The sequence below is a fragment of the Gavialis gangeticus genome, unplaced genomic scaffold (genome assembly GCF_001723915.1).
Source record: "Gavialis gangeticus isolate Ggan-Ray unplaced genomic scaffold, GavGan_comp1, whole genome shotgun sequence".
NCBI classification, from domain to species: Eukaryota; Metazoa; Chordata; order Crocodylia; family Gavialidae; genus Gavialis; species Gavialis gangeticus.
In genome coordinates this window covers 233,863,075-233,884,908 of record NW_017729032.1, presented here as the reverse complement: position 1 = coordinate 233,884,908, position 21,834 = coordinate 233,863,075, and the positions used below count along the sequence as shown (strand labels likewise).

The window sequence follows — 21,834 nt, the reverse complement described above, 5'->3', positions numbered from 1 at the left end:
AAGCCTTTAAAAAACAGAAGGAAATCCTAATGTTACATTTTTTACTAAGGCAGCAAGTAGACATATTGTTTTATCAGTCCTCTTTGATGCAGTAACTACAGAACCATAAAGAACCTTCTCAGTAGTGCCCTAGCAAAATTTGTCCTGCTTTATTAATATTAAAAAAATATGAAAACCTGATAAAATATATTGAACTTTTATGTCTCCTGTTGGAAGGACAGCGATCTGTGGCTATGGATACAAGCCATGTAGAGCAGAACATGCCATCCACTCAAGCTCTCCTCCATCATGGAGGTCTGATAGTAAGCCTCTCCAAAAGATGGGAGGTTATCTAGCCAATTGTCTGAATTTTCTCTTTCTCAGCTCAAAAAGACAGTAAAAAACCTGAAGTTGGCCAATACAAAGTTTTAAAAAATAAAGTTGGTGCCTGGAATATGGAGAAAAAAGGGATTGGGGGGGAAGAATGGACAGTGAATAAAAGAACCATCAACCTTTGCAAGAGAAAACCAGCATGTATACATATACACTGGACTGCAGACAAACACAAAATCCAAGAAAAATGTCTAATATCAAGGGGTCTGCAAAACCTACATAATGCACTAGCTTAAAAAACAAAAAATGTATTTTAATTGAATCTGCCACTTTTTATTACAGAAATACTCTCTTCAGTTCCTACCCCTTTCTCCCAAATACTTCTTTCATTATTTTTTTTGCAATCATTCTGAGTAGTGGGGGTACTCATCTAACCCCCGACTTTTGAACAGAATGCATATATGATTATTAAAAATACACTATTCCTCTAAAAATTATGATTCAGCCACATTAATTAATTTACTAATCTTTCAGGAACCTTTTATACAGTTTTCTATAGCCATCTAGTAGCACAATGGTAAAAGGATAAAGAGTTCTGGCTTTCACCACTCAGAGAAAAGAGTGCACAATATTATTTTGCATCTATAAATGGATGCAAAATGTTCATTTAGCAGCAGTTAAAATATTGATCACTCAAGTTTTAGATTTCCTTTAGACTAGCACAAGGAAACTGCAGAGCACTGCAAGAGTTAACGTGTTTAGAATTCAGTTTCCATCATACTTGGGTGACTATCTCTTTAAATAATTTAAATCCTCTCCATCAACTACAAAGCTGTTTTGAAGCCATTTAGCTTTGTTCTTTACATGTGTTCTAATTAAGAAATGACCTTGTCATCACACACACCAGAAATCCTGGATTATTTCCTACAGCAAAAATCCACGAAGCCAAAAAAAAGAGAGAGAAAGAGAGAGAAAAGGAGAGAGAGGGAGAGGGAGGGAGAGAGAAAGAAAAAGAAAAAAGCCCCCACACTTCTTCCTTCAGTGAGGAACTGAGGAAGTTGTTGGTTGGCTGAATGCTGAAGCAGTTTCACCGCATAATTTTTTTTGTTGTTGAATGTCACAGGGCGGGTTAGTGTGACCTTGAGCTGCATCAGCAGCACAGCAAGGGTCGAGATGCCTGCAGGCGCCCTTGTACTGGATTTGCAAGACAAAAACCTTCAAACTGGCTGAAGGACATCTTAAATCTCTTCAAAGGTTTTCCGAACTAATCTGGGCTGCTCTTAGCCGGATCTGTGCCAGTGTGAGAGGCAAAATTAAAAACAAGGTCTTTGACAGGATGTTGTCTCCTCTTAACCCTTCTCATGCAAAAGGCAGCATATCAGAGGCATTTGGAAAGAACAGTTTAATAGCAACAGAGATGCGTGGAGTTCAACCAGCAGTACTCTTTTATAACAAAATTATGTAAGCAAGCCTCTCCTAAGCATGGCACTGTTATTAATAGTGAATATTCAGCTAATTTCAACACCTCCCTCCTTCCCCAGAAAACAAAAACTACATATACACACCAATTTAGAAGTCTGTATTTTCCAGGTGGTCTTACATTTACTACACTAACTTCCTCAGGCTCTTTCAGCCTAGTGCCCAAAATTCAAGTTGAAGCAAAATGTGCATCTTTCAGTTTCAGGGGTGTTGGTTGTAGCCTAAGGACACAGGCAGACAAGGTTCTTTGGGTACATCTGAAACCTTTTATTAGACCAACTAAAGTAGTTGGAAAAATTCTTCTTTGCAAGTGCTTGGGTTGTACCTGAAATATATTTTAGTTGGTCTAATAATAAATAAGTAAAGAAATAAATATTTCAGTTGGTCTAATTAAAGATATCAGATTTACTCAAAGAACCTTGTCTTTCAGTTTTGGGCCCTACTGCAATCTGTGGAAGAGACAGGAAATGCAAGCAGACCAAGGAGATTATTTTTCTGGGTATCAAAGAGGAAAGGGAGGAAAGCACAACACATTCTTCCTCACCTTAACTTATCTTCTCAAGTACTTGATATATTTGATTAAGGATTGGGGGCTGGGGGTACTTATTCAAGGATACATGAACAGATGGGGAGGCATTTAAGAAGACATCTAGCTATAACAAGTCCAGTAAGGATGAGAGGTTTATACTTGTGGTGTACACGCATTCTGCCAGCAAGCCAACCCCTCAGTTAAACCAGGTCAACTGGCTGATGGCTCCTTCAGTTGTTCAGTGAAAAGGGTGTAAAATAAACCTGAGTTAATCCATGAAAGGGCACCCCAATAACACAAGGTCACTCTGTGAGACACCAGACTTAACAAATAAATTTGGCAGTATCATTTAAAAGCATCTGTTAACACACTGACTAAACATAAGCTTATTATTGAGAAAGATGTTTATGCCCAGAACCCTCTGAAACCAGTTTGCTTTAGCTCTGGCAAGAGAAGAATTTCATATATAAGATTGGCTTTTTTTTTTTTTTTTTTTTTTTAAATGCAAGGGGGAAACTACCTAGGATTTCAGTACCTCTAAGAATTGGAGAAAAGCTCCGAAAAAAACAGAAATACCACAGCATGACCATGTCCCCTATTTTTCGTTATCAAAATCAACCTTTTCAAGCATAACAGACAATTGATATCCATTAGTAAAAATGAATCGAAAGTGAGTAACTTGGTTATAAACGATGCATTTGGTAGCTGTGTTAGTCTGAGACAAAAAGAAATGCAAAACTCTAGAACTGCTGGTTCAGTTTTTTTGTGATTTCTTAGTTGGTCTAATAAAAGGTATCATCTCTGAACCTAGAGTTCTAGAGTTTTGCATAACTTGGCTATAAGAAATTAACCTGCTCTATTAGAAGTGTACCATACATATCCTGTGCCTAGGACAGGCAAACCTCTGGGGAAGGAGAACTTGGAAAAGGTACCCACCAATGCCAGTTGGGGGTGTTGCCATTCATCTCTGGTTGTGCACTCACAGTTTAATTTAGCCTGCTTCTGTTTGCTGGCTATTAAAGTACCCAATTCTACTGCAGATGAGAAAGGAAGATATTTAAGTTTATTGAAAGTAGGACATTACTTTGGCAATTGCATCACAATTGTTACTGCACTATCTAACATCTACTACTAAAATGTATTCACTTTGTCACTTCTGTGAACAATTCTGCCTATAAACCATCCCACTGTTAAAGATTGTACAGATGTGTTTTCAAGTTTAAAAAAAAACCAGTGACTTCTTTCCTAGCATCAGCAAGAGGGAAGCTACACAGTAGAAAATACTTTTATGTCTATCTCCCAAAGTTTCTAGTATGATTGAGTGTAGAGTGATTCTTCAGCAACATCTGGTTGTCAAAGCAGCCCCTTGGGGGAAGGGCCAGGGAGGGGGGGTCACTAGCAGCTGGCAAACGCTTGCTCTGTTCTATGAACTGGACAGTGCTAAATGACTAGCACTGCAGTGGTAAATATGGCATAAGACTACCAATGGTAGTATATCTCCCACTCCATTCTGGGTCCTGCAACAAGCAGAGTTTGGCCATATCCAAAGAGTAGGTTTTCTGGATCCTTCAAAAAATTGGTTCCATCTGTATCCTTCTGCAGAGGAACATAAGACAGCTAAAAGAGGTGAAAGGAGGGTCCTCAAATCTATCTCACAATGTATGCAAGATTGTTGCCTGACACCATGTTTTCTATTTCTAGTCTCCTAACCCAACACATTTACGTAAATAGACTGGAGAGAACCACTTAAGAAATATGCACACCTTGTATCCTTCTAGCAGCGGATACTAGGATTCTCTTTACCTTAAGTATATACTACAATGCCCATGAGAATAAGGGGCTTCCTACTTTTTCAGGCATAAATTTGAATGACCTAATGGAAGCAGATATGTTTCTAGTACCAAGGAACTGTTAACTTCACCAAAGGATTAAAAAATGTTGCAGTGCGTTAGTGGAATAGGGTGATTTAAAGATACAATCTGACAGGCTGCACTCTGAGTGCATCTGCTATGGCCTCAAACTTGCGACCTCTGGGCTGTCGACTGTGCACCCGAGTGTCTGCACCACCTCAGCCCCCGAAGATGCGCTTAAAGCATTTGTGTCAGACACTGGTTGCAGTCAAGTATAGGACATGCCATGGGGCCACGCCAGAGGCAGGAGCCAGATAGCAAAATGCAAGTTACAACTTTAGTCTGAAGATGCAGCAGTCCAGTGAGAGTCTTCTAAATTATACTCTTTGGGGCTTCACGGAAAAGGCAAAATATCTACTCGCAGAACATCTACAGACAGATGCACACCCAAGTCCCTAGCTAGCACAACAATCAAATGCTCAGAATGCAACCACCCCAACAACACAAAAAACAGCAGGCCAGACTGTCACTTTTGGCTACCTGCTAAAGCAGTCTTTGAGGCTGAAATTTGTCATCATTGGCCTCTATGCAGAAACACCTTGTTCAGAGAGGTAAGATTATCCACTTGGCTATTTCACCCTTACAACATTAGTCAAGATTCATTTGCATCATCTGCACAAATGTTAAAGTTCTCCATGCAATCTTAACTGTGGCTTGTTCTAAATATTAAGTCCAAAATTTTACACATGCTTTCTCAATCTAGCCAAAAGGGGGGGAAGACACTGGAACTCCCATCGCAGTTTGGCACACATTCAGCTGGCCCCTAATAACTAAATCTACTGAGCAAGTCTTATGTGCAGAAGATCCCCTCTGAGAACAAGTGCAGACACTCTCTCTTAATATGATTCTTATCAACAATCAACAACTGAAAAACTGCACTATGACCATTTCATAAGATCCTTTCAAACTGTTCATGGTCCTGCCAATCTAGCACTGCATATAATTTTTTCTAGATTGGATACTGGTATATCACGATTTTCATTATTAAACATTCTTTAACTCTGTTTTAATATCAGTCAGTCATATTAGGGTGAGAATCTGTCAAAAGTTGTTTTTTTCTTTTTCTTTTTTTGTCTGCTTTATAAATCTGGTAAGAATCTAGTAGATCTATTTATCAGCCTTTTAATTGATGTGAGTGCAGATAATAGAAATGTCAATGAAGACAAAATACCACCAAAAATGAAAAACTGAAATAAGAGACAGAACATCTTAGTGTGCATAAAACACATTAACCTTTTGATACTAACCAAAAAAGCAACAACAAAACTTCAAAAACTACTGCTGGCTATTACTACATACACATCACTAACTATCTATAAAAGCTACATCCTATGGTAGATAATATGAAAATAAAATATACAATGTTAGTTACCTCAATTTCTTCAATGGTTTGAATGTTTCTATTAGGAGGAGAGTACCACTAAATAACAGAAATTCTAAGACTCCAACTGTGGTCCATTAGAGAAAGACGACAGATCATTTTAATAGAACATATCAACATTTGCACTTCAGTGTGACATTTCTTCAAACAATTCATTTTTTTTATTATGAAGTTTAGTGGTTAACTTCTGAGTTACTTCTACACTCTATAGTCCTTCCCCCCAAACCCAGTTTTTTGGGTTTGTTTGTTTGGTTTTTTGCCGGGGGGAGGGTGTTGGCTCCTGGAAACGTATAGAGGGTTTTTTACAACTCATGCTACTGCCCAAAAAAGTAGGATGCTGCAACTTGCACACCTGGTGAAGCCTATTCATGATGTAACGTTGATGGGTTCATTTCTTATACACGTTGCTCAACCAGTTAGCACTACCTGTTGTTAGAGCTGTGCTGGATGGTTGCAAGGTCTCAGGTATCTATCTATGGATCACATCATCAGTGCATCTCTCACGTATTAATTAATATGTCCCGACTGCTTCAGCATATACTTAGCTTGTCTGAGCACTCCCATAAGTCAATGAGGACTGCTCACGTGCTTTAAGCTAAGCATGTACTTATGTGGTTTACTAAATCGAGCCTTAAAACTTTAATGCAAATTTTTCACATAGCTTCACTGGCTTATTTTATAAAATAAAACCACCACTATCACCCTTCAAGTATTTCTGCTCAAGGTCATTTTTAACATTCAGAAGCATAGCATTCTGGCTGTGCGCACAGCAGAATAAAGTGCATCTCTATACTTTCTAGGCACCACTTGCTTTTAGTAAACTGGTCAAAACCTTTTAAAAATTCTGTTGAGTGTTAACAAACTTTACTGTTTCTATCTTGAAACAATTGCTGCAAATCAACGCCCTTTCTAGCCCATGCCTGAAAATCAGGCCACAGCTTTTTGTCAGCACCTTTGGGAACATAGATTCTGGCCCTTGAGTCCTATTCCCTGCTCTGAAAAAAGATACCTGTTTGAATTCTGGCCTGCGCTATCTGTGAAATGGGAAAAGATACTAACTTTCCACCTGAAGTTAAGAGTATGACAATTTTCTCAATAATAGGTTTGCAATTAAAACAAAATAGCTTACTTTTTCTTTGAATTACTTGTCACAAAAGATTTTGTTTCTTTCCATTTAGTAACTCTGCAGATGCCTTCACAGCATTTGATGAAGTAGGCTGTCACCTATAAAAGCTTCATTTAGCTTTTCTGAAGCCAGTCAGTGACTAAGGTGCCACTGTGCCCTGCCTCCTGCCTGACTTCAGACTAACAACTAGCTACCTTTCTCTTTTCATAAAAAGACTAAAAGTTAAATAATTGCTGAAGCACCTCTCATAACATACCACACCAGTATTTCACTTGCCTCCTACAGGAAAATAATTTGGGTTTGGGTTTGGAACGGGAAAAGCAAGAGAAGTCCAAAATCTGATTGTGAACTCTTAGGCAGCAAAAACATTTTTTGCTGCATCTGACTGCCACAAATGAATACCACAAATCTGAAGAAAAGAAATTTCTTACAGAGCATTTCCTGCAAAACAGTTTTTAAAATGTAATTACTACCCTGAGGATACCTGGTTTGCTGTTTTTACTCAGAAGTGCACCATGACGTAGGATAAGAGTTCATTGGAACATGACATCTATCAAACTGAAACATTAAAACCTCAATAATCATCAGGTCCTCCTTAAAATACTTCACACTAAAAATTCAAACCTCTTTCTATAATGTGTTGCCTGGAAAAAACAGAGAAGCATAGTGAATACAAAAGATATGTAACGTAACACGTTATCAAGTTTGAAATGTGAGGAAAAAATGTGGGTTTTTTTCCTAAATTTAAAATTTAATTCAAAAAACTAGATTAAGGGTCAGCAAACTTTTAGAAACGGAGGGCTGAATTAAACAATGGACCATGGCCTAAAGGCAGGGCAACGCTTCCAACTCAGCCATTACCACTCCTATTGTCCCCCTTTCGCCCTCCCAATCCTTACAGGCTGAATACAATCACTGTGGGCTAGATTTGGCCCATGGGCCTCAGGCTGCTGACCCCCAAGAGTCTTCCAGAGAACCAGACAGACCTAGTGAACAAATGAATTATTAATGTACAGCTCCAGTAGTAATCGGCAGCAATGTTGGTACCGGAGGGAACAGGAGCAGAAGTCAAGTTTTCAGACAGTAGCCACAGAGTTTATTCCAGCTCCTGGCTTTGAGGTCCATTTGGGCATTCAGTTGCATTTTCCTGTGCTATAGAATAATTTAACCCTGTTGTGTTGTGTTAATCTCCAGATACCTTTTGCCTTTTGGTCAATACAATTCTGAATTTCTTTTCAGTAAGATGTTCAAGTCCACCTAATAGGCAAAAGTGTTACTGCTTTATTTACATTTCAGTGTGACAAATCTTAAGCAAGCTTCAAAGGCATTAAGCACGATATTCACCCCTCCCTCTCTAGCAACTTGTTCTCTAGTCCTCTCTGAACTAAGGCCCCTGGTTCCCATTCCTTGATTTCTTTAAACTTGTATACTTAAGTGTCTGACATATCAGCCACCTAGATTTAACCATAATGATTCAATGCTACCCATCACTAACAAGCATGCTGTAAGTCTGAAACTCTAGCTTATGCTCCCCACAATCTGTTGAGTATTCCCAATTCAAGTAAAACTTTAATAGAAACCAAAGTTTCTTCTGCTTGTGGGATTTCGGGAACTCAAAAAAAAATCATCATCATCACAGGCTCAGAAACAGCCAGAGCCATAGTTATCAGAACTAACAACTATGACATTATCCCTAACAGCTCTGATAATCTTATCAGGGACTGTCTACCCTGAATTCCTCCTTGCCTGACATGATCTAAGCAGTCCCCCACTGAAAAATACTTGAGAAAAGCACTATACTATGAAATCCTCCAACATGAGACAATTCACAGTACTAATAAATTAAACAATTACATATTTAGTACATTGTCCAAGACCTTAATTACTCTACATTTCCATCTTTGAAAAGTTTTGTAGAGTCAAAAGTTGGAGCAAGCTAAGTTTATTCCATTTTCCTTAAGGTATGCAGCAAAAATACTACGTGTTCCAAAACAGAATTCAAGTTGCTCAAAACTTAAAATATTCCATTCAAGTTTTGTTAATTCTGCTCCTTAAATGTCTTGACAGTAATAAAATTCCCCATTAAGGCCGATACACTTGAGAAGTCAGAAGTGTGAAGCCTTCACAAATTTTGTTTATGCACATACAGATTTCAAAATATTTACAAGAGTCTGTCACTTTCAAATTACTTCCATTTATGGTTGACTAACAATATTCAATGTTGAACAGACATGAAAAGCACCCTTTAAAAGAAATGAGACTACATTAAAAACGTGCCAAATGAATGGACCCATGACAAAAACCAGAACTCCCATACCAATAAAAATATGCACTAATTAAGCCTATGATAATTAAATCTCACCCACCCACACTCAACAATACCATAATGTTTTGTATTCAATGGAAGAAATGGTCTGCAGAAGTAGAAATATACACTGGTTAAGACCACAGAAATAGAAAACGCGATTAAATCAATGACTACGATACAGCGAAAAGGCAAATTGCGCTCCCAGTCTCCAAAAACGTATGGAAAATGGACCTTGGCAACTGCCATTCTTTAAGAACAACTTTTCTCCATTATAAGGCTTTTGAAGCAATACTGAAAACGACTTCACATCTCAGCAAAGGAATAGACTCCATGCCTCTTATGGAAGAAAAAGAAAGATGAAGAGTAATAGAATAATGGAGAAAAAAATAACACAACAGGGTAAAGAATGATTTATCTGAGCTGACACGAGATTCCTTTACTGACATACTGAGAGCTGAGCAATACTAAGTAACTTGAAAGGATGAACTATGGCAAAAAGGAAAAAAACAAACAAACATACAAACAAATGAACAAAAACCTAGAAATTCTTAAAGACAAGGAGATATAGATGCTTACTAAAAAAAAAAAAAGATACCATTCATGTCATTTTCAAAACCCACATCCTCAAAAGCAAAAAAGCCACTCTGGATAGGCCTTATCAGCACAGATGGCTCTGGCTTGCTGGTATTTCCTGGATTCTTCACATCACTCAGACTTTCCTAGTTTCTAAAGCCACCCTACCACATGCCAAATAACTACCAGGGATCATAGAATGGGATTATTATTTTTTTTAAAAAGAGAAAATATTTTATGCATCTTCCCTGAATCAGGGAAACACATGCCAAATTTCACCTACTATCAAGATGTATTTGTTTATGAAATAGTCCCCAAAGAAAAACCCAGACCTCACTCACATGGCCCTGGAATATTCCAAAACTAGAAGAAATACACCACAAAAATAATATATTATTTTAAGAAGTATTTTAAGCAGACGGAATGACAAGATGAAGTTTAATGAGGCTTCTCCATTCTTACCTGAAACTTTCTCCACTGATGAACTGTGAACCTCGTTTCTGAACACAATAGATATCAACATGTAATGCACCTAAACCTAAAGAAATAGCATGTAGAAGCTATTTCTATAAAACTTACAAGTGATATATATCAACAAGTTCCAAGACACTTTGTATACTGAAGGCGTTCGATTCAAACAATTTTTATCATTCAGACAGTTCACTGAGACAAGTATGCCAAGCTGACTGAGTAAAATTTAGCTGTAAGTTGAGAATGACTACTCACTGCCATTCCAGCTAGACAGAGGCATGCATTCTAATAAGCCTGGACTGTTGCCATACTACCCATATATGTTTTAATAGCGCTCATCTTCTTAATGTGCAAGACATTTATATTTGATTCTTTTCAAATGAGAAGGAAAAAAAGGCAGAAATATTACATATTGAGGGACTGGTAACAGCATAGTTGAAACTACTTAAAGTGGGTCATTTTAAGCTCTTCTGGCAGATTTTATCTTTGTGATCAGGAAGAAGTAACAATTAAAAGAGTAACATTATTTTTTTCCTTTAGTAACACTCTCAAAATATAATGAATAGGATTTCTTAATGAGAGCAATAATACACCTTTCTATTTACCACTTCTCATTTGTGGCCAAAGGTCTCCATTTCAGAAAAAACCCCCCGAAGAAACAAAGGACCATATTCCATATACGTTATAGAACTATCTTCCAAATGTTATTGCAAGCATACCAGTGGCATAAATTAAATGAAAACGCCTAGCAACCGCAGCCTAAAAGATAAGGAGCCTGACCTGAAACAAACTTACTTTAATGAATCAGCCCAGTAACACCAACACTGCTTATGAGAAGGACTTTGCAGATAAACACTTAAAAGCTAACTCCCTCATGTCAAGAACAAAAACACACCTCTAAAGCAAAGGACTGCAGAAAGGGAACATTAACACAAAAAGCGGGGAGGGAAGTGAAGAGAGACACAAAAAGCCTCCTTTATTTGGGAAATCAAATATAAATAAGCCGATCCAAGGAAATTTCCTTGAAGATGAGCTACCAGATGTGCTGTGAGAACTAAACTCATACCATAATATGCAAGACTATAATTACAAAACTCATTTATTAATTTTGCCAACTTGTAATGAGAAGCTATCAAAAGACCAACTATTTCCTAGCCTTTCACAACACCTAGGTAGGACTACGGGGAAAATTCTCCTTAAACTGCCCATTGAACAATATCCTAAATTTTCTAACTCTGTTCTCTTTTCTATTAAACTTGCTTTCATATGCTTTTAAATATTAAATATCCATGTATTAAAAGAACATTACCAAGCTACAGCATATATAGTAAATGGATAATACATACACTGCACCGGCAACTAAGGCACAACTGGAATCTAATCCCTGATCCCAAAAATCACGCATCCTACAATGTATGTATAGCATGACAAGCAGCATGATTTGTTGGGATCCTGGACCAGATCCTATCATACCTTAATGTTTACATCTGCAGGTGGACTTAGGGTCACATAACTCATTGCTGCCATTTACATGGGTGGGTTTGCTGAAAACCAAACTCTAGCCCACAGATGAAAAAAAGCTTTAATGGCCGGCATGGATCCAAAACCCAAGAGAGTCCTAAATGGGCTCTTAGAAGAAGTTTGGATTCAGGGTGGAGAGGGGAGAAAATCCCACTAAAATCATCATCTAACAACAAATGCAGTTTACAAAAAACCTAAAATGACCGAAAGTATCAACTGAAAGATCAGAGAGACCATGGATGCTTTAGAGTAGAAGGTGCCAATTAGGGACCTTTCAGTCACAAAGTTTAAAAAGAGTACTAAAGCATTTTGAGAGACATTAGAAACAAAATGAAGTTGAAGATACCTGATCTCAGGTATCTGTTATAAGAAAAGGTCAAAGGTCAACTGTTTTTTCTCTCTCTCACTAAGAAAGAGTACATGTTGAGATGCTCTAGTACAGGTTTTCAATGTTGAGGAATGGGACTGGCCGATTATACGTAAAGAGCTATTTCACGCTAAGGGTAATAAACATGGAATATATATCACCTACCACAGAAGGTGAATGAAGCAAAGAGTTTAAATGGAGTTCAAGATACTAGGTTAGTTTGAGTTAGCTAGCTGTAATAAAAATTGCTCTGCTTTTTCCTCAGTGCAGGTCCAAATTAACATTAAAAGAAGAATGTGTTGCATTTAAATAAAAAGGATGAGATTATACATTGATATTCTACCACAATGGTTAAAAAGACTAATCTCAAAAAACAACGTGAATTTAATTCCCCAAAAGCAAGCTACTCAAAAACATGTTTGTCCTCTATTCTTACAATTAAACATATGCAATTACCTCCAAATTTATGATTTAGATCACCTGGGATCTGCTTTCCAAGTATTGCAGCTGCCTCTGTACTCCAAGTTGAACCCAGTGCAATCTTGGGAAGATGTCAACGGGTGACTACCTCTTAGCTGTGAGAGATGGACAAGTTCCCCACTTCAGCTTCCTCCCCTTGCTCTTTCAATGAGAAGCACATTGGGCCGAGGCTCTGAGGCCATTGGGTACATCCAGATGTGTGTGGACATTTGGTTCCCCAGGGACAAGTAGTAGCAGCACAACTTGCACCGCTGCTTCTCGTCCCTGCACGCTTTGGTGCGCGGCAAGTTGCCCCGGGTGGCGTAGTTGAGGCTTGGGCCAGCACTGTGCTAGCCACAGCAGCCTTACCCAGGGTTACAGCAGCCTTACCTGCCGGGCAGAGCCAAGCAACCAGCTCCAAGGAACAGGCTCTACTTTCCAGCAGCACTTGTTGGCTAAGTGTGCGCTGCTCTGTATTATGTTTTAGTTTTTTAGTGGGTTTTTTTGACTCCGATATCCAGGGGTCAAAAAAACCCACAGAAAAAAATCCTGGTACAGTGTGTGCTTGGGCAGCACGCTCTTGCAGCATAGAGGACACCGGACCGTGAGGTATGTGGCACTGCTCTGCTTTTTAGCAGCTCATGTTGTCTGAGTGTGAGCTGCTCAGTTTTTTTTCTCCGCTTTATTTTTTTTGGATCCCTGGAAAAAAATGCAGAAAAAAAAACAACAGGGCAGTGCACATTTGGGCAGTGTGAGCTTGCAGCATGGAGAGCTCTAGACTATGCAGTACGTGCTGCTGCAAACACATTTGCAGCGCCACATACCACATGACCACGCTTATCTGGACGTGTCCATTCTGTCCATCTTCCTGACAGCACAAATCAAGATGCGATGTTTTCTAGCTTGCTCTATTATGCTGAGCTCAGATGGCCTCCAGAATCTAGCTTGTTCTCTCCAAGGACTTCATCCTGCGCCCCCCAATTTCTAAGGGAGCTTTCCCTAAGAGAGTGCAGGGTCTGAACAGAATTAGAAAGAGAAAAGAGAATAAAATGTGTGGTACAATCAGAAAAAGGAGGTACTGTAATGGATGGGGAGACTGGAAATGAATACTGCTTGATAAATGAAGACAAAAGGTGAAGAGAATGAAGGAAGACACTAAGGAAATAAAGAGTGCATGAAAAGAGAAAAAAAATGATACTTGGATGAAAGAAGACTGAAGGAAGTGGAGTATGGGGAAGTAAATAAAAACAAAAACTAAATACAGCAAATAAAAACATCTGTATTACTTACTAGGGTAAAGAATCAAGTCGTGTTGCAATAATATTTAAAAAATAAAATAAAATAAAAAAAAATATACCTTCAGACACGCATACAGTCCAAGGATCAAATGCTCAGCCTGGTTTTGCTCTGCAGGTTGTATATCATCTTACCCAACCATCATCAGGGAGGGTACCTACCAAAGTCTGGCAGGGCAGGGCGGGGCAGAGTAGAGTAGGTAGCATTCCACTTAATCCTTCTCTGGAGCAACTGACAAAGTTTAGAACTAATCCATGCTCTCTACACAATGGCAATGGCCATACACCCAGCGCTCAACATTTAGTGGGCTGCCCTGAGGCTCAGGCCAGAACTTGACTTCAGTCTTATAGCACCTGTGGGCCAAACTCCCTCTGCAGACTGGCAAAGATAAAGATCACAACCAAAAGAGCAGAATGGGAGGAGACGTTTTTAATAACCTACATATTAAATGGGAGTTGGGGGTGGGAAAGAAGAGAGCTGATTTTAGGGGAGTAACTGTAAGGAGATATCACTGACAACACATTAAGTCTTACAATACTGAAATATGTTAAAGCAGAGTCCATCTCAATTCTGAATTGCATTGCTTTACTGAATATAAATTTAACTGCTAATACTACTTAAACTTAGCTTGTGGTGGTTTAGCTTCATTACAAAAGGTTTTTATGATATATCGTCACTACCATTCCTACTAGTTCTATGCCGTATTATATGAGTTTGTGTAGACTCTTCCATTTCAACTGCAAGTAAAATATGAGCGCAATAATATAAAGCAAAAGCAAATAGTTTATGTATGTTTTCAGTAACACTGAGGGGGCTCCCACAAGGGTATCAACTTATGAAAGGCCCTAAGTAACAGTGTAGTTTGCTTTAGTTACAGTGTAATTTGTTTAAAATGTATAACCCTGCTAATAAAAAGTATGCATTTCTCTGAATTTAATGCAAACAATGCTAATTAACTACACTAAATACTTGTGCTAAGTTTTTTGCTCCTTGTTAAGGTTAGGCATCTTGTTTCTCAGAAAACCTTATGCCTAAGGGTCTACTCAATTTGCAATTCCATGGATTTGTTGGAAACCATGAAATCTGGGATTGCCCACAAAATTAATTAAAAAAATAAAAGAAAAACCTTAATAAAAATAAAATGCTGGCTCCCCAGTGGGAGCCAGTGGTCTTTGCTGGTGCTGTGGTCCAATCTTGTAGCCTGCCGGGGTAGGGAAAGGGAGGAAAGGGTGGGAAGGTGCCAGTCATTGGGGCAGCACAAAGGGAAGCAGACAAGATAGTGGCAGCCCCCTCATCCTTCCTTCCCCCGCCAGGACCTTGTTGCCAATTATTCCTAAGGGGTGAGGTTGCATGAGGGACAAGTGACAGACAAGATAGGGGCCACCCCCTTGTCCCTCCTCCTCCTGCTGGGGCCTCTCTGCCAATCAGTGCTGAGGGACAGGGCCATTGGGGCACATCCAGGAAATAGGAAATATCTGTGGAATTTGCTACTCGTGCTACGACAAACCTGCAAAAAATGTTTAGTTTCTCTGTAATTTACGTAGACCCCTACATATGCACATAGTAGCAGCCTTGAAATTGAAAGGCCTAATAAATTCAGGTCTGTTTGAAAAGCCTTGAATCTGGCAGCTCCTAGCCAGTTTCACCAATTATGGAGCTAAACTGAGTGCAAATGTTACACAGTAGGCAGCAAGGGCCACAGGATTCCTATATCCTTAAGTAGGTTATTCATTTAATCAATATGCAGATAACTGATGTTTGTCATTGTATAATCAGCAAAGAATTCACACCACTGTCCCATTAAGTTCTTTAAGTGATTTATGTACTTATCCAATATGCATAACTGCAGTCAAAAAAATCAAGTGTAAACTTTTACAGCATTAATAATTCCTGGAATCCATTGTTTTTACAAAATTACTCAAGTTCTTTTGACATGAACAAAATAGCACTGTATTCAACTTTATTCATTTTATTTTCTGACCAAAATTTCCCAGAAGCTGCTCATTTTACTTAAAATGCATCTCTAAGAGAAATGTCTCACACGTTTTGGCAATATATTCTATACACAGGTCCAAATAGGGAGCCAATACTGTGTCTGAATCTTTTCAATACCTGATATTCTAGTTAAACAATGAAAATGCATAAGGCACTAGGATCAATGATTGCAAGTAGAGTTGAAATGTTTTATTACAACCCCAAAAAGAGTGAAAATGGACATGTTAAAGGCTTACAATATTTACTCAAAAAGACAACCCCCCAATAATTAGATTCTATATATAGAAAAATTTATAAGTGTGTTACAATTTTTCAGGTACATAATCTAATTATTGGAGGTCTGCCTTGAATTTGTCCGTCTCCCACTGGTACAGCAGGGGAAATAAATCTGGGGGGGATAGCTGGCCCTTTGCTCTCTGCCAACTTTTTCCCCCTGGCAGCCCCTTTCCCTTCTTACAATCAGAACCTGCTTTCCCTGAGCTCATGGAAGTGAGGAGCAAATTTGAAAACAATAACCTTGAAATTAACCATGGATGTAGCAATTTGCATATACTACCCATGCACTTAGTTTACCCAGAATTGATCATGTTATCTTTTTTTGAAACTGCTTTAAGTGTTAGTATAGGGACTCTATAAACATATTTCTGAGCAACGCTTTGGCACCTACTTAGACAGAATACAAACTTTGTGCGATATCAGTACAAAGCCAAAAGCTTGCGATTTACCATATAGTTCATTGGGCAGGGCCCTAGCAGAGACAACAGCTGAGTACTGTCCACTGTGTGTGTGTACTCTAGATACCCACCAAAGATCTATGTGCTAATTAGCTCACACTTATGACTGGAACTGAGTGTTCTTGTACAAGTCCCGGGATGCTCCAAAAATATATATGCGGACAAGGCGCAGGGCAGCTTCATCCAGCTTCACCTCATCGAGAATGGGGCCATACTAATCATGTGTCAGGCTGACAGAGGACCCAACAGAGGGATTCTGGATGAACTGCATGCAATGTCATGGCTTACCATGACTGGAAAGAGTCAGCAGTGAGGGGTACTCTACTTAATGGACACTACTGTATGTCTTATTCAGTTGGCCTATACTAATCTATCCTAATAGCAGGTTCCCATGAGCACGTTTGCCCACTGTGGGCTAATGTGTTTTATAGTCATGCTCAGTACTGACTGCATTTAATCAACTTCATAGGTGGCTTCCATTGCTGAGCACATGCTGCTTTTGACAGCAATTTAATGATAGGCAATGTGTTTACTGAAATGTTGTTGTATGCGATTATAAGGGGGACTAATTTTTCCCATGCCAACTGCGGAGGAAAAATACTTTGTATTTGGGTAAATATACTGCTTTGTTGATAATAAGATTGTAATTAGTTATCATATCTCATTTTCAGGTTCATTATCTTCCTAGAAAAAGAACTAAATTGTTGACTCAGAGCTTAACAACATTACAGTATCTTACTCTTAAATTTGTATGGCAGGGAACTAGATTTTCCATTTGCCATAGAAAAATGAGAATTTTTTTCCTTTGAAAAAGGAGAAAAATACAGGAAACAACAGGCTTCCTTTTGCAGACTGGCAGAGTTCCAGCATGTAAACGGCTGCTTGGGGCTGGGGGACCAGGACAGAGGGGACGCCATGCACATGTGTATGTGTGCACTCAAGCACATGACTAGCAATACAGCCAAGCAGTGGTGGAGAGCAGCTCCCCCAACTGCCCACAGGTAAACCTATGGGAGGGGGCAGGGGGGTATAAGCAACATGGGAAGTGGGGGCAGACTGAGGCAGCCATGGTGAGGGAGGGTGGCAGTGCTGGCAGCCAAGGCTAGGGACACTGCCCAGCCTGGAAGGAAGTGTGTAGCCACAGGGCCCAGCTGGGGGAGAAGAACAGAGTCACAGGCAACCGGTTCATTCAGGGGGCTGGTGAGGGAGCTACTTCCCTACTGTCTCATGCTGGGGAGAAGGGCACAGGAGAGCATGTGCCCCCCCAGATTTGTGCACAGGGCAGGCTGCCTGCTGTAGGCTCAGGGCTCCTTGCCCTGCTGCCCTCTCCCCTGGCACAGGAGGGTTGAGAAGGGCAGAGAGATTGTGTCACCACCACCACTGCCAGGAGCCCTGCACCAGCCACACCACCATAGCAAGGCAGCCCCTGTCCAGCAGCAGCAGGGCAAACAAATCTGTGCTGCCCCACTGCTGCAGGCAGGGCATGCCTTGACATGGTGACATTGCTGTTACACAACTCCCAGCTGTGGCAGCACCGAGACTCTTTACCCCACTCCACTCTCCCATGCTGGGTCCCACCCACTGGGCCATGGAGACTCCAGGGAAGGGCAGCACGGCAGGGAGCCCCAAGCCCACAGAGGGCAACTCGTACCCTCCCCTACCCACCACGGGATCCATTCAGCTCTGCTCTAGCTGTGCCACCCGCTGGGAGGGGGAGGGGGGAAGAAGAGGCCATGCCAGCTTCAGCAGGTGCCAGATCCCATAGCCCTGGCAGCTGAGGACCCCCTCCAGCAAGGCTGGGGGACGGAACAACAACAGGGAGCTGTGGGTCAGGAGTGAGGGGCACTGGCAGGGCTGGGAGGGGTCTGTGACTTGGAAATGAGGGGCACTAGCATGGCCAGGGGCAAGGCACCATCATATTAGGGATGCTCAGTGCCAGAAAGCAGCAGGAAGAAAGCCACAGCATCCTTGTGAGCGAGGGGGGCAGGGGGAGCTTTGATTTTTCATGACGAAAATGAAGAAAACCAAATGCCAAAATATATAGTTATTTAGAATTTATTTTAGTATAATGACTGAGGCACCGATAGGCTTCCAAGTTGCTTTAAAATTGTAAATATATCAATAAAATATTGTGTTCACCTGATACATATACATACATACATACGTGTTTCACTTTTAATTGTGGGAAAAACCAAATTCTCTGACTATAACTCTCCAAATCTGCAATTTTTAAATGGAGTAAACCAGGATCCCTGGCAATAATCACATGTTATGGGTAAACTCTCTAATTTGGGGTGGGCTTAAATCATTTACTTGTCCATGGTCCAAAAGTATGTTGGGTAGTTTACACATAAATATTAAGAATAATACAAGCAAATATTTAAATAGGTCCTAGCACTGAAATCTATACTCTGTTGCACTAGTGTCCCCCCTAAACTGACCATGTACAATGTTTTAAGACAATTTCTAGATTCAGGTACTACAGAATGCCAGATCTCTCTTAAAGAAGGTATATCTTTAGAAAAGGTACAGCATGCAGCACAGCTGACACTTAAAAAAGTCAGCTGTGACAAAGTGCCCTTACACTTTCATTTTAGATGCGATACCAGGTGTTCTACTTCCATTACTGGGAAGATTATTCAAATCTTTGCAAGCAGAGTACTGAAGATTTAAGTACTACAAGTAAATTACAGAGCTTATTTGTGTTGTTCCCATTCAATGGGCTGAATGCTTGCTTGTGGATAACATACCAATCCTTCATATGAACTAGGCTGTTTATGCCCTATAAACAGAAGAAACAACTGTAATATAATTATCAGCTGGCCTTCATTTTGCTACTGTTTTTCTTCAGGTAAATTAAAAAAATATGCCAACCCCCTGCATAGTATTTCTTTGTATGACGATAACATTTTTAAAAAAATCATATTTAAGAAGTTGGTGTTTTCCAAAACTACTTTCTTCTTTCTCTGTATTGTAAGAACCAACCAGTATATTGCCTAAATCACCTCCCTATCCAAGTGCTCTATACAAACAGCTTCTCTTCTTCCATTCTTTGTGTTTACTTTCTGTTATTCACCTCCTATTTGGGGGGTTTTTTGGCCACTATGGGGTATGACCAAAATATACCGACTCTTCAATGGAAATACTGCCTCATTAATGTTACATCACCTGTTTATTGCTTGCATAGTTTCACTTGTGCATTTTCCTTGCAAAAGCTCCATCTTAAAATTTGTCCGATTTTCCACATTTCTAGTCAGAGCCTATCAAATTCTATATTCCCACTTCCTTGTCTGAACCCTACTGCCTGCTGGAAACTAAAAGCAGTTATCCGTTTCCTATATACTCCACCCCACCCTTTTTACCAAAGATATGCCTTTCTGTCAATTTTTATTGAAACACTGGATCAGAGAAATATTTTGAAAGCAGATAAATAGCTGCAAGATACTATGCTTTCAGTGCTGTCTAAAGCAACAACTTTAGCAGAATCTTGTCAGCTTTTTATACTGTAGTTTTGTATTGTACCATTGCTCAAAATGCAAAGCAGGCGGTCTATTAAGGTATTGGCCTTGCCTTCAAGTTCCAAAGCCCAAGGAGGTCCAAGTTCTAATCCCCGTCTTCGTCATGGATGCCCATTTGGGTTTTGCAAGAGTATGTTCCAAAGCTTGCCAGAAATTGCTGGACAAAAGAATTTTTCCAAGCCTATGTTATCCATCGGTGTATACTGTAGTAATTCAGCATAAATACACCTTTGCAGTGGTCATATCACATTTAAAATAAAGCCTGCCCTTCACAAAATTGCTTTTGCTTCTACTTCTCTTCATTGAACTGACCAACTGCATCAGAGACGGTATTATCAGGGAAAAGGTATCAAGCACCTTTTCTTAGTGCAAACTGGGCCTATTAAATTCTTCTCAGGGAGGAGCCTGGGGGCTACTTAAACCTTCAAGAACCTGGATATGTTTTAATGGCCTGAAAAACTCCCTTCCCAGCAGGAAGATGTCTCTCAGCAGCTGGCACCAAGCTGCAGTATCTCCCGCATAGTTGAAAGAAAATACCATGTGTCTAAATTTAACTTACCATACCTTAAAACCGTTGTCCAGGAGGAAATGTCATCTGCCTGCAATATATAGGTACAGTAACCACAAAATTCACCCCTATCCAAAGAACAATTTTTCTTTAAAATATAAAGATTTAAAGAAGAAGTAGCCTGTTTATCATGCGTCTTCCCATGTGGCTTCAATACAAAAGTTAGTAAACACAGCCCCCTCTAAAATCTGCTTGTGTTCGATGCAAAGAGAAAAAGAGAAGCCTTAAAACAATTCCTCATCTCCTCAGCAGAGAAATGAGATACACCTGGCTCTGCGCCCTGTTAGCAAACTGACCCCATCAGACGAGGTTGAGGAGCGCATTCCAGAGACAGGAGTCCTCCTCTGAGAACTTCCTGCCAATGGCTCCTTGACATTAAGATCTAGGGTGGCATAGGTCAAATACCCCAGTTGACGCTGCTTGCTATGTTGGATCAAAACGCAGTCTTGAGTCCAAGCCATGTTGGGCTTAAATGATCAAGGCCAAAATCTGAACTGCACCTAGAAGCCAAGAGGAAAGCCATGCAGCTGCTGAAGAACTCCTCTTGTATGCTCTCATCACCCCAACCCACTTAACAAGCAGGTGCCTTCTTCACCATGTTAAATATTTGAGCAGTCTTTGAGCCAAGGATCAAGAAAAAAAATTCTGCTGTAGTCCAATCTGGCAGTTACATAGGTAAGTATTATTGTAGTAATATCCCAACCCTTAAGAAATTTGTATTTATTTTTAGATCATTTGCCCTGATGCAGATGAAATGCACCATTGTATTGGTGTATTTGGCTACTGACACCCCATGGAATTCTAAAAGGAATGAGATAAGGAAAAGAAACTACCTTGAGATGAAGTGTGGCTGGAAAAACCCTCATTTACAGTGCAGACATGACCCATACTATATTCTCAAAGTCCTTTCCTCTGACTTCCTATTATCACACATTTGCTCTCACTTATGTTCCAACTTTGTCTACATACTGGGAAGGACAAATCTACACTCTGAGAAGGTGCAAGTTGTTAGCACATGGACAGGAGCACATGCCAAGCTGATTCACATTTTCTACCAGAGTGATAACCAAAAGAATGTTTCAGAACTCTTAGAAAGGAGTTTGTTCAAAAAGAAAAAAAAACTGTCCAAAATTCCTTTCATAGAAGAACAAACCTTATGGGAGTTCAGCTTACTATAAAAGGTCATTATATTTTTAAATGGATAAAATACCCTTTCCCCAACAGATGTGCAACTACGTAATTGTTGGTATGCTGAGTATCCTAGCAGAGGTGACTTTTCAGAAGAGA

At 39.8% G+C, this 21,834-nt stretch overlaps 1 protein-coding gene across 3 annotated transcripts in view; it reads right to left on the bottom strand.

Moving 5' to 3' along the window:
• Positions 1-21,834, bottom strand: part of NRIP1 (nuclear receptor interacting protein 1) — an 88,568-nt gene that overhangs the window by 43,363 nt on the left and 23,371 nt on the right. The gene's annotated exons all lie outside the window — the stretch shown is intronic.